General features: G+C 41.9%; 1 long non-coding RNA gene across 1 annotated transcript; it reads left to right on the top strand.

The window, feature by feature from the left end:
• The first annotated feature begins 8,732 nt into the window (after window positions 1–8,732).
• On the top strand, window positions 8,733–9,243 carry LOC123094757 (uncharacterized). The gene is made up of 4 exons (XR_006445952.1): window positions 8,733–8,809; window positions 8,870–8,905; window positions 9,025–9,120; window positions 9,202–9,243. It is a non-coding gene; the product is annotated as an uncharacterized lncRNA (long non-coding RNA).
• The last annotated feature ends 2,293 nt before the right edge of the window (window positions 9,244–11,536 follow it).

Genomic DNA, 11,536 nt, shown 5'->3' with positions numbered 1-11,536 from the left:
TGCCATGAGAGTCCACCATACCTACCTATGGACTGAGTAAGATCCTTCAAGTAAGTTGTCATGTTGAAGGAAATAAAAATTGCTCTCTAAATATGTATGACTTATTAGTGCAGAGAAAATAAGCTTTATACGATCTTGTTGTGGAAGCAATAAAAGCGACGGACTGCATAATAAAGGTCCACATACAAGTGGCAATACAAAGTGACGTTCTTTTGCATTAAGATTTTATGCATCCAACCCTAAAAGCACATGAAAACCTCTGCTTCCCTCTACGAAGGGCCTATCTTTTACTTTATGTTTTTTACTTTATGCTTGAGTCAAGGTGATCTTCCCCTTTCCCCTTTTTCATTTTATCCTTTGGCAAGCTCCTCGTGTTTGAAAGATCTTGATACATATATCCAATTGGATGTAAGTTAGCATGAGCTATTATTGTTGCATCACCTAAAGGTGAATACGTTGGGAGGCAACACAATAAGCCCCTATCTTTCTCAGTGTCCAGCTGAAACTCCATAACCACAAGTACTGCGTGAGTGTTAGCAATTGTAGAAGACTACATGATAGTTGAGTATGTGGACTTGCTGAAAAGATCTACTCTTGAATCTTTCTAATGTTATGATCAATTGCAATTGCCTCAATGACTGAGATTATAGTTTGTTAGTTCCCAATGAAGTTTTTGAACCATACATGACATTGTGAATTGATTGTTACTTGAGAATGAGAAATCATATGACAAAATCAATATATGATGTTGTTATAAGAATGATCATGATGCCCTCATGTCCGTATTTTATTTTTTATCGACCCCTCTATCTCTAAACATGTGGACATATTTTTTGATATCGGCTTCTGCTGAGGACAAGCGAGGTCTAAGCTTTGGGGAGTTGATACGTCCATTTTGTATCATGCTTTTATACCAATCTTTATTGCATTATGGGCTGTTATTACATATTATATCTCAATACTTATGTTTATTCTCTCTTATTTTACAAGGTTTACCATGAAGAGGGGGAATGCCGGCAGCTGGAATTCTGGACGTAAAAGGAGCAAATATTGGAAACCTATTCTGCACAGCTCCAAAAATCCTGAAACTCCACGGAACTAATTTTTGGAATTTATAAGAATTATTGAGCGAAAGATACACCTGAGGGGGCCCACACCCTGGCCAGGAGGATGGGGGGAGCGCCCACCCCTACTGGCGCGCCCCCTGTCTCCTTGGCTCCCTGTTGTCCCTCCGGTGTCCATCTTCTGCTATATGAAGGCTTTTACCCTAGAAAAAAAATCGTGGGCAAGCTTACGGGACGAAACTCCGCCGCCACGAGGCCGAACCTTCATGGAACCAATCTAGAGCTCCGGTAGAGCTGTTCTGCGGGAGGGGGAAAACTCACCATCGTCATCACCAACGATCCTCTCGTTGAGAGGGGTCAATCTTCATTAACATCTTCACTAGCACCATCTCCTCTCAAAACCCTATTTCTACTCTTGTATCCAATCTTGTATCAAAACCACAAATTGGTACTTGTGGGTTGCCAGTAGTGTTGATTACTCCTTGTAGTTGATGCTAATTGGTTTACTTGGTGGAAGATCATCTGTTCAGATCCATAAAACATATTAATACTCCTATGATTATGAACATGAATATGCTTTCTGAGTAGTTATGTTTGTTCCTGGGGACATGCGTGAAGTCTTGCTATTAGCAGTCATGTGAATTTGGTATTCGTTCGATATTTTGATGAGATGTATGTTGTCTCACCTCTAGTGGTGTTATGTGGACGTCGACTACATGACACTTCAACATTATTTGGGACTAGAGGAAGGCATTGGGAATTAATAATTAGATGATGGGTTGCTAGAGTGACAGAAGCTTAAACCCTAGTTTATGCATCGCTTCGTAAGGGGCTGATTTGGACCCATATGTTTAATGTTGTGGTTAGGTTTACCTTAATACTTCTTTTGTAGTTGCGGATGCTTGCAATAGGGGTTAATCATAAGTGGGATGCTTATCCAAGTAAGGTCAGTACCCAAGCATCGGTTCACCCACATATCAAATTATCAAAGTACCGAACACGAATCATATGATCGTGATGAAAACTAGCTTGACGATAATTCCCATGTGTCCTCGGGAGCTCTTTTCTCATTATAAGAAATTGTCCAGGCTTGTCCTTTGCTACAAAAGGATTGGGCCACCTTGCTGCAGTTTATTTACTTTCATTGCTTGTTACCCGTTACAATTTATCTTATCACAAAACTATCTGTTACCTACAATTTCAGTGCTTGCAGAGAAAACCTTACTAAAAACCGCTTATCATTTCCTTATGTTCCTCGTTGGGTTCGACACTCTTACTTATCGAAAGGACTACGATAGATCCCCTAAACTTGTGGGTCATCAGGGTCCCAAATAAGAAGAACTAGAGAGTTCTTGAGAGTGACTCTGCCAACATACTTCACTCATATTAATTTTGGCAAGAACTTGTGCAACCAACTTCAACATGCGCTTGTTCAAGGAGTCAGGAACCCTCTTGTTGGTAAGCCAAGGGACAAGGTAACTCAATGCATTCATGGACATCATCACATGTGCAATTCACTCTATGTCTATGGATATCCTTGTATGTTCCTTGTGGGACTAAACTATGTAGGTATTGGAAGTGCAAAATTCCAATGGATTGGTCCCAACTCTTGATGGACTAAATTAACATTGAACATCCACATCTTTACTATCTACATTATGTCATCATCGACAAAACCCAAGGTTTGTTCGTCCCTCTTTCGGGGGATATCACATCTAGGGGGAGCTTTTCTCTAAAAATTGAGCTAAATAACTCTAATGGTGTGAACACATTAATGCTTTATTGAAAAGTGGTAACCCCACTTGTGCCTAAACTATGACTATGATATATGATAAAATGTTCTAATTTGACTCCTAAGACAATATACTCATATATAGATGACCTAGTCATCACCAATTTCTTGATAGATGCTAGAATTGGTTGTCCATGTTTGATACAAATTTCATTTGCTATCTTATTGTGTGAGCATGTTGGTATGCATGTTTTGTTCATTCAAGGACATATGTTTGTTGTTTTGTTTGTGTTGGTTTTTCTGGGCAAGTGGATGTATAGAATGCCCAAGCACCTTCTCTAGCTATCTATGCTTTCTTGTCTCAAATTATATTCTTGCTACATCACAAAAATTGAACGGGTCATTTTTTGACCCTCCGGGTCAGGCACACTCGGGGTCATCGATCCGAGAAGGACTGAACTCCAAAACCTTCTACTTGCTTTTTGGTTGGGCCAACAGACTCAAACTCGGTAAAACCTAAATCATTTAGATTGATCTAATTTTTCTTCTTGGTGTCACTGATTTTAACCATTCCGGAGTCACCTATGTGCTATACTGCTAGCAGTTACACATATCGGTGCCACCGAGTTGTTGAAGCCATCGATAGCACATGGGTATATATACGTCTGCGGCCCATACGTTGAAAATTTGTTCAAACGTCATGTTCCCGCACTCCATTGCTATTGTCACCCTTCGGATTGCTTCCCTCATCTCCAACATGCACTCTCCGTCAGATTCCATCGATGTCAATGGGAATATTCACCGCCGTTGCCGCGATAGAGAATCTCCACCAAGTTGCGGTGAGATTTGACCCCCTCCATTTTCTAAATTCTGATTCAATGCATGGATGGATCGCCATTACTATTGCCATAGATTGAAATCTTCCTATCCACTGCAAATTCCGTAGATTAGATTTGAGCAAAAAAATTAGGTTTAAGTAAAGTTTGAGTGATTTGGCTCTGGCCATTTCACTAGTACGTCTTGGTGCCCTCGAGTTATACTAATCAGTGAGACCGAAAGTAAAGTTTGAGTGAAACACTAGCATAACGGAGACATAGAGCCACTAATCGGTCCGCCCGAAACAATGTGACATGTTTCTCTGAAGTGCTCGGTATGACCGAGATGATCAACTCGGCTGATCCGAAATGCCTTCTTTGACTAAGATTTGAACTCAATTTTCTTGAAAACTTACTGCTTTTTGTGATAACTCATTTACTCTACCCATACGCAACTATTCATAGGTTCAGCTTGCAAGATGCCTGATGCCAGTGACAGTTAGAATGCCTGAGAAGCAAATGTTGATCTAAGTGTAGGCTCTAGTCCTTAAGGCGGCTATTATGAGGGAGAAAGGAGTTCTCTAGAATTTCCTAAAGCTGCTACAAGGGCAAGGAAGAAGAGAACCTCAGTTGCAAGTGAAGCAACTTCAAATAAAAAAAAGGTAGTACTTGCAAAGTAATATGGAACATCTTCTAGCTCGAGACAATCTGCCACTGCCAAGGAGAGGATTGAAGTAAGGAAAGTTCCAGTCTCCAAGGCAGACAAAGTTTCAAAAGCCACAACACATAAGAAGTTCACTCTAACAGTTAAGGAGCTTAATGGCTCAAAGGCCGAAGCTGCAGGCAAGAAGAGAAAGGAGAGGAAGTGAACTGTTTATGTTGTTGGCAGAAAACCCACTATTTATGAAGATCCATCAAATGAAAAGGAAGAGCCAGCAAATCTACCTCCTGCCAAGTCTTAGAAACTTATGGCAGATGCAATGAAGACAGCTGCCACCTCCAAGTCCAAACCCAAAGTTCCAGCACCCAAGAGGACAACAAGGAATGTTTCTGCAAGTGAGAAGAAGAAGGCCCGACTACCGGAAGCTACAGTTGATGACGATCCACTAGTGCTCAGGAAGTTGGGACCCAAGATTTTCGATCATGACAATGCCCATCATGTTGCTCAAAACATGATGGAGAGGAAACATAAAGGTACATCAATGGAGATTGTCTGATCCACATGTTGTCAGAAGGAGAACCGCTGGTGAGTATCTCTTTCACGCCAGAGAGCAATAAGATTTTTATGACACATGAAATAAGTGTATTAAGAATACACTGATGAGAATGAATACAACTTCCTGAATGATCATGAGAGTTTCAAATTTCTTGGTGTTGATGCTTTTGTTGGGAAAAAGCTTACCTAATAGAATGATGAGATGATCACAATCCTATTCTACTGCTCACTTCTATCCAGATGGGAGAATTGTGTGGATGACTGAGGGAGTGAGATGCCAGTGAACCATTTTTTAGTGGGCTGCTCTTCTTGGTGTTCCTAAATAAGAAGAGAGATATATTGATGTGTATGTCAGGCCCACGATGGACCATAATTCTACGAAGAACATGTACAAGCCAATTCTTCATAAAGATTTGGAGACTCACAAGTTACGATCTATGAAGCATTTCTATCTGGTTTGGCCACCATTAACACTATTTTTAGGCACATCCTGTTGCCCAAATTTGGAGATGATAAAATGATTCATGGCCATTCCATCAACCTTCTGCATCTCTTTGACACACCTCAGAATATCAAGGTGATGAGCTTAATTGTTGAAACTATCATGAGAACCAATGCGGACCAAAAGAGATCATTGGGATTTGCACTACACATTCAGTTGTTCATCAATTCCAAAGTTGGAATGAGCACACATCTTCTTGATCGCGAGCATCTCCCTTTGTTGCCAAAGTTTGGCGATAATGTATTGGTGATGGAAGATACAGGAAACTACAACAGCTAAATTAGGCCATGAAGCATCTACTCCCAATGCTCCCATTGCCAACCTCAAGATGAAGAGTGATCAAATGATTTATCTTCTAGAAGGAACCGTGAGGATTGAGCAAAGTCTGGACAATCTCACCAAGAACCAGGAGAGCTTAGAGCAGGTAGTCGAGGCAAAGATTTATGTTCTGGATGGGAAGATCACAAAGGTTTAGACCATAGTGGATAAGCTGAGCGATGATGTTGACGCAGCCAGAGTTGATGAAGAGGAAAGTGGAGATGACAGACCGACGACGGACAGATTCTAGATAGTGCCTAGTTTGCTACTCTACCTAATGTTGACACGAGGACCACAGTCTCAGCCTGAGTTGCTGCTTAATTAGTGCCACCACCAGTTTCTACTCCACGAGCCCTATAGACATGAGCTGAAGCTTTCGCAGATGCCCTTCTCTCAACGCCATCTATGCACACTAGAGCTGCCAGAAAAAGATCTCCATCAGGATCTGCTGAGGATCGTGCATAGAGAGACGCATAGCTCTATACCTATTTGAGCATTTTGGTACTTGTTGTCAAAGGGGGAGAATTTGTATAGATCATTAGTGTCGTGGTTTCGCCACGATAGACGTCCTAGTGAATGGACTGAAGCGTGCATCCATCACAATGGTGATTATCTTATCGGGGTTGAGTGGGACGAGAGACATGGGTTTACCCAGGTTTGGCCCCTCGCGGTGGAGGTAAAAGCCTAATCTTGCTCTTGTTGCTATTGCTTGAATATCGATTACAAGGGCACATATTTTCTTGACACATCTATCTATTGATTGTCACCTGTCTATTCTATGTCGAGGACTCGCCTTTATAAGAGTCTCGGCCGGGTTATGATAAGTGACTGATCCATACTCTAAGTCTCCTTGCTTTACAAGGTAAGACATTACATGGAGGGTTACATCCCTAGGATGCCTTCTTGACCTTGGGTTCTAAGCTGGCCCATCTTGTGAGCTGCCCTTCTTGATACAGCGTCATGTCCTTCTTGGCCCATTAGAGTCCCAGCTCCTTATGTCACCAATGATCTGACCATGCCCTATTAGGGCGGGTTATATCGCGGGGTTACATACCCAACATTAGTCCCTAGATTGATTTGAACATGTTCATGTCAATCTTAACCCTGATGTTTGGCGAGTCTTCCCTTCATTTATATTAGCCGCAATCTTGAAAAACCTTCGTAAACTGCCATAACAAAAAGATGACGTCATCTCCATGATTTCGGGAAAACCTTCATGACGTCATAATGGATCTTTGTATAAATCCATCATTCCGAAAATCCTTTGTTGAAATTTTTTTCCGCCTCCTCGATTATTGACCTGTCATTCACTATCCCCATTTTCCTTATAAATAAGCACGAGGACCCCTCTTTTCACTTTTTACCTCGCCTCTTTTGCTTCTTCTTCTTCCTCGCAAGCACATTTGTGACCGGAGCTCCGCCCCAACCACCAAGCCACGATAGTCCTTTTTAGTCGGTGCTGCAATACCAACCCACCGCCGTCGGGACCCAGCAGCACGCCTCTGGTTTCCTTCGTCACCATCAGGTACCACTTTTCCTCTTCTGAGATCTACATTAGGTCATCTGAGTTCGTGGAGTTCATCGACGCTCATCCCTTTCTTAGTTCATCGTATATTTTGAGAAGAACATGTTTCGTTGATCCAAAAACGCCATAGAAGTATAGCAGTAGCAAACCTGGTATCATTTTGTACTTCAGAAAACTTATATTCTCTCCGGAATTCGTAGGCAGCTTGCTAGTTCTTCCATCACCACTTATTAGGTTTAGTAATTCTTTTTTCTTTTTTAACTGCCCATAGATCCATAAATATTGTTGTCGATTGCTAAACTTGTTTTCTCCATACTTAGCAAAAATTCCAAAAATCCTGATCTTTAGAGAACCTGCCACTGTATCTTGGGCGGCTTACAAATACATGCTTAATTTACCAGCATTCTAAAGACTGCATCCTGCATATAATCTACCCCTGTTTAAGGAGACTAATCTTGATATTTCCTTACTTGACATAATATTGATAGCGAGTCATTACTTCTCATAAATAACCCACCGTACTCTAATTCTAAAGTTTCCGTTATCTTTAGACGACTTAGTATGGCAAAAACTACCCTCTGCAATGGGGGCCCTTCTCTAGTCACTAAACAAATTCTCAAAGATTATTTGGATCAAGGTCTCTTGGCGACTCAAGAAGAGATCGGCTAGCGAGTCAGCCAGGGAGAAAATGTTCCCAATCCTGGTGAAGGAGATGTGGTAGTTTTTACTGACCATATTCTAGAAGGCTTCACACCTCCCGGGTCAAAGTTCTTCCGAGATATCTTGCACTATTTCAGCCTTCATCCTCAAGACATAGGCCCAAACTCCGTGTCAAACCTTTGCCAGTTCCAAATTTTCTGTGAAGCTTATCTGGAATTAGAGCCCATGTTTCCTCTTTTCAAAGAGTTCTTTTATATAAATTGCCAAACTAAGTGTGCTAATGGTCCTACTCAAGAATTTGGCGGAATTTCAATCCGGAGGCGTAGGGACGGCGGCTTCCCTGCTTCCACCTTACTAAGCCATCCACAAGGGTGGATAAAAACTTTGTTTTATGGCAAGAACACCGCCCCAGCTGATGTGAACCCATTGCCGGGTTATGCGTCTGATCACCTCCCAATAAATTTCAACCTGTCAAACCAGCTTACTTTAGAAGAACGTACCGAGGCATTCCCATATTAACCCAAAATAAAAGCCTTGCTAGCCAATGGGTTAACCACAGTTGACTTAGCTCGTTGCTGGATTTCATGGAAGACTCTTCCGCTAAGCCACTGGGCCGGGTTAATGTATACATACTCACATGAGTCAGATGATCCATTATGGTATAGCTCTAAGGAAAATTTTCAATCTGTGAACTCTTTACTTGGAGAATCTCAAGAGAGTTGTAACAAGAAAGGGCTGCCACCATTCTTCAAGCTCAACCTGGCCCCAGCTGTAAGTACTTTTCTATGTCCATCTTAAATATTCTTGAGTTTATTTTGGATCCCAATTGTCAACCCTTTGTCTTATATAGCCCGACTCTGCCTTTTGGAAAAGAAAGATAAAGACTGCTGCAGCCAAAACCGAAGAAGAGCGAAACAACTGTTGTAGATAAGTCGGCTGCTATGGGCGAGTCAGCAGATGCTGTCAACCAATCTGAGGTAGAACTTGACTCTTTTGGCTGCCTCTTTAGTGATTTAGCTAACACTTCTTACTCTCAGGATAAGGGTGGATCAAGCCATGTTGACAATCCAGAGGTAATTTCTATCTCTTCCAGCATAGACTCCCCACCTTCAGCGAGAATGAGGCAGGTTGTCCGGAAAGTGCCATTTCTCACCCAAATGCTTACTTAGACCCAAACTTTGTTTTAACAAAGGCTCAATACAATGCAATACGCCAAACGCAGAGTAGCAGCACTGAAGAACTGTTGGTCGGGTTAACTCATAACCCTTCCCGCTAGCGACATACTGAGGTGCCACACAACCCAATTCTGTCTTTGCCAAAAGCAGGCCTTATCAGACAACACCTTAATCTGTCTGACTCAAATTATCAGGATTCATCTTCGTCTTCCGGCGACTCATGTCAAACTCAGGTTCCTGCCTTCGTTGTTAACCCAGGGTAAGTATTTGCACTTTTTTGACAATTAAAAACTTGTTGTCATATACTCATAAACATTTTATCCTGGTTACACAGCCAAAGCAAAACATAGTAAGAAACAAAAGGTGGGCAGCTCTTTTGAGGACCCTGAAGTCTCTAAGCCGGAGAAACATGTATCGAAAACCCCTGATGTTCACACAAAAAATCCTGAAGAACCTCTGAACCAACAAAATGATCCGCCTCCACAGACTCACACAATGGCCTCTGAGGTCATGGATATTGAGGCTAACCCAGCAGAGAATTGTGACCTGCCAAGTCATATTCCTTCCTCAACTCCTATCAAACCAGTTGAAGAAATTTCTTCTGAGAGGAATACTGATGATATTACTATTACTAGTGCGAGTTATAATGTGCCAGGAATCTCCAATATGCTAACTAAGCACAGTTTTAAGGAAGAAATGCCTTTATTAGAAAAAGGCAAGACAAAACTTGATCTGCAAAACTATCTAGTGTTTAGTGCAGCTGAATTACATGCTGGCTATTTAAGCCATCTTCGTACAATCCGTCATATGGAGGTCGGCTTAGTAAGCATGATGAAGCAAAAGTATGATGTATGGATGAACTTAACCCCTCTCAGTCTTGTATATATATACTCACATAGCCCCCAAGTCTTAACCATAGGAAAATCATTGAGTAATTTTGTGACTTATTAAGATTTCTAAAGTGTGGGCCCCAAGGGCCGGTTTATCTATATAACATGCGTCGGGTCTTTAAAAGGACCAATTTGAAGAATCGCCTATAGCCCCCAAGGGTTGACTTATCTTTATAAGATGAGTCGGATCTTCTATAGTATAGACTAAAAAATCATCATACAACAGCCCCTAAGTGCCAAGGATATTCTTTGTAATGTGCTTGGGACATGAATACTTTTGACCTTAACACATATGCTCAATACTAATCCTAACAATCGCTTAAATGTCTCTTTTCCTTGTAACCCTTGGTAGGAAAATTTAAGTCTGTGTGAGTGTCAGGACCCCGATCCTAAGTCACAACGATCTAGCATGTAGCACATCATATCACTTTGCAGCCTCATGCGCGGTATCCCCATGGGTGCCACCTCACCTGGCCAGTACTGTTTGGGCCTTCTTGCTCACGTATATGATAGTGTCTAGCATCCATTTGACAAAGAACCCGGGCTGACATGACTAGTCGTAAAACAAAGGTGGCACAAACATGCAGGGACATGCATACATGACCTAGCAATGCACATGTTGGCGAGAAGCGAGTGAAACCAGGTTGTGGCAAGCTAGCAGGACTCCGGTAAGTACCACATGACATTTACCCGAAGGGACAGACACACGAGCAAAGAAGGACACATGACAATCATCCCATGTGTTCTCGAGCAGTAACAACCAACCATGGCTCAGTGGAAGCACTAGGAGACATTTCCCGATACGAGAGGCAACCAAGAATAAACAACTAGATTATCAAATCCCACACATAGCAATGCATGTTACACGTGTGCATAACATGCAGGTATGTGTTGTACAACATGGCATCACAACATAACTCAACAACTCATGTAAATAAAGCCCTAGAAGAGCCATCATAGCAATTATTACAGGCAGTGGGTCTCATGACCCAACATACAGAGCATACAGGCAACAGAAGCATAAACATGTTTGGTTACAGACATCTAGAAATTGAAGAAGGCTATAAAGCATGACTTGTTACAAGATTCTCCAAAGGGTAGAAGATCGTAGCTGAGGTAACAAGCTAAATGTTGAAGTCCACACAGAACTACTAGTGAGACTGAAGTCTCTCTGCAAAACATAAATTAAACAAACGTGACTACAAATGTTCCCAACAAGACTTACATCAGAACTAGCTACATATGCATCAGTATCAACAAGGGGTGGTGGAGTTTAACTGCAGCAAGCCAGCTTTGACTAAGTGGCTATCCTGTACTGCGATTGCTGGTATCTCTTTTGAGGTGGCGCACAGGAGTCCACGTATTCACCATATCAATACACCACTATGGATTCGCTCCCGTCTCCCTACGAGAAGGCCATCCATAGCACTCATGTTTATCTTGCACATTTTAGAGTATCCACTTTCACTTGTCTATGAACAATGTAAGTGTTTCAGGTGGTCCATATCCACGGACGCGACTATTCGAATAGATCATTTATAACCCTATAGGGGTGTGCTTCTTCACACACACTCCGACCACTTATCGCCATTTACACGACATGTACTTAGCAACCTTCAAGCAGAAGCCCAACGAGGGT

Source organism: Triticum aestivum, chromosome 4B, assembly GCF_018294505.1.
Source record: "Triticum aestivum cultivar Chinese Spring chromosome 4B, IWGSC CS RefSeq v2.1, whole genome shotgun sequence".
Taxonomy (NCBI): Eukaryota; Viridiplantae; Streptophyta; class Magnoliopsida; order Poales; family Poaceae; genus Triticum; species Triticum aestivum.
The sequence above is the reverse complement of the archived record's forward strand: the minus strand, read 5'-3'. Positions and strand labels throughout refer to the sequence as shown.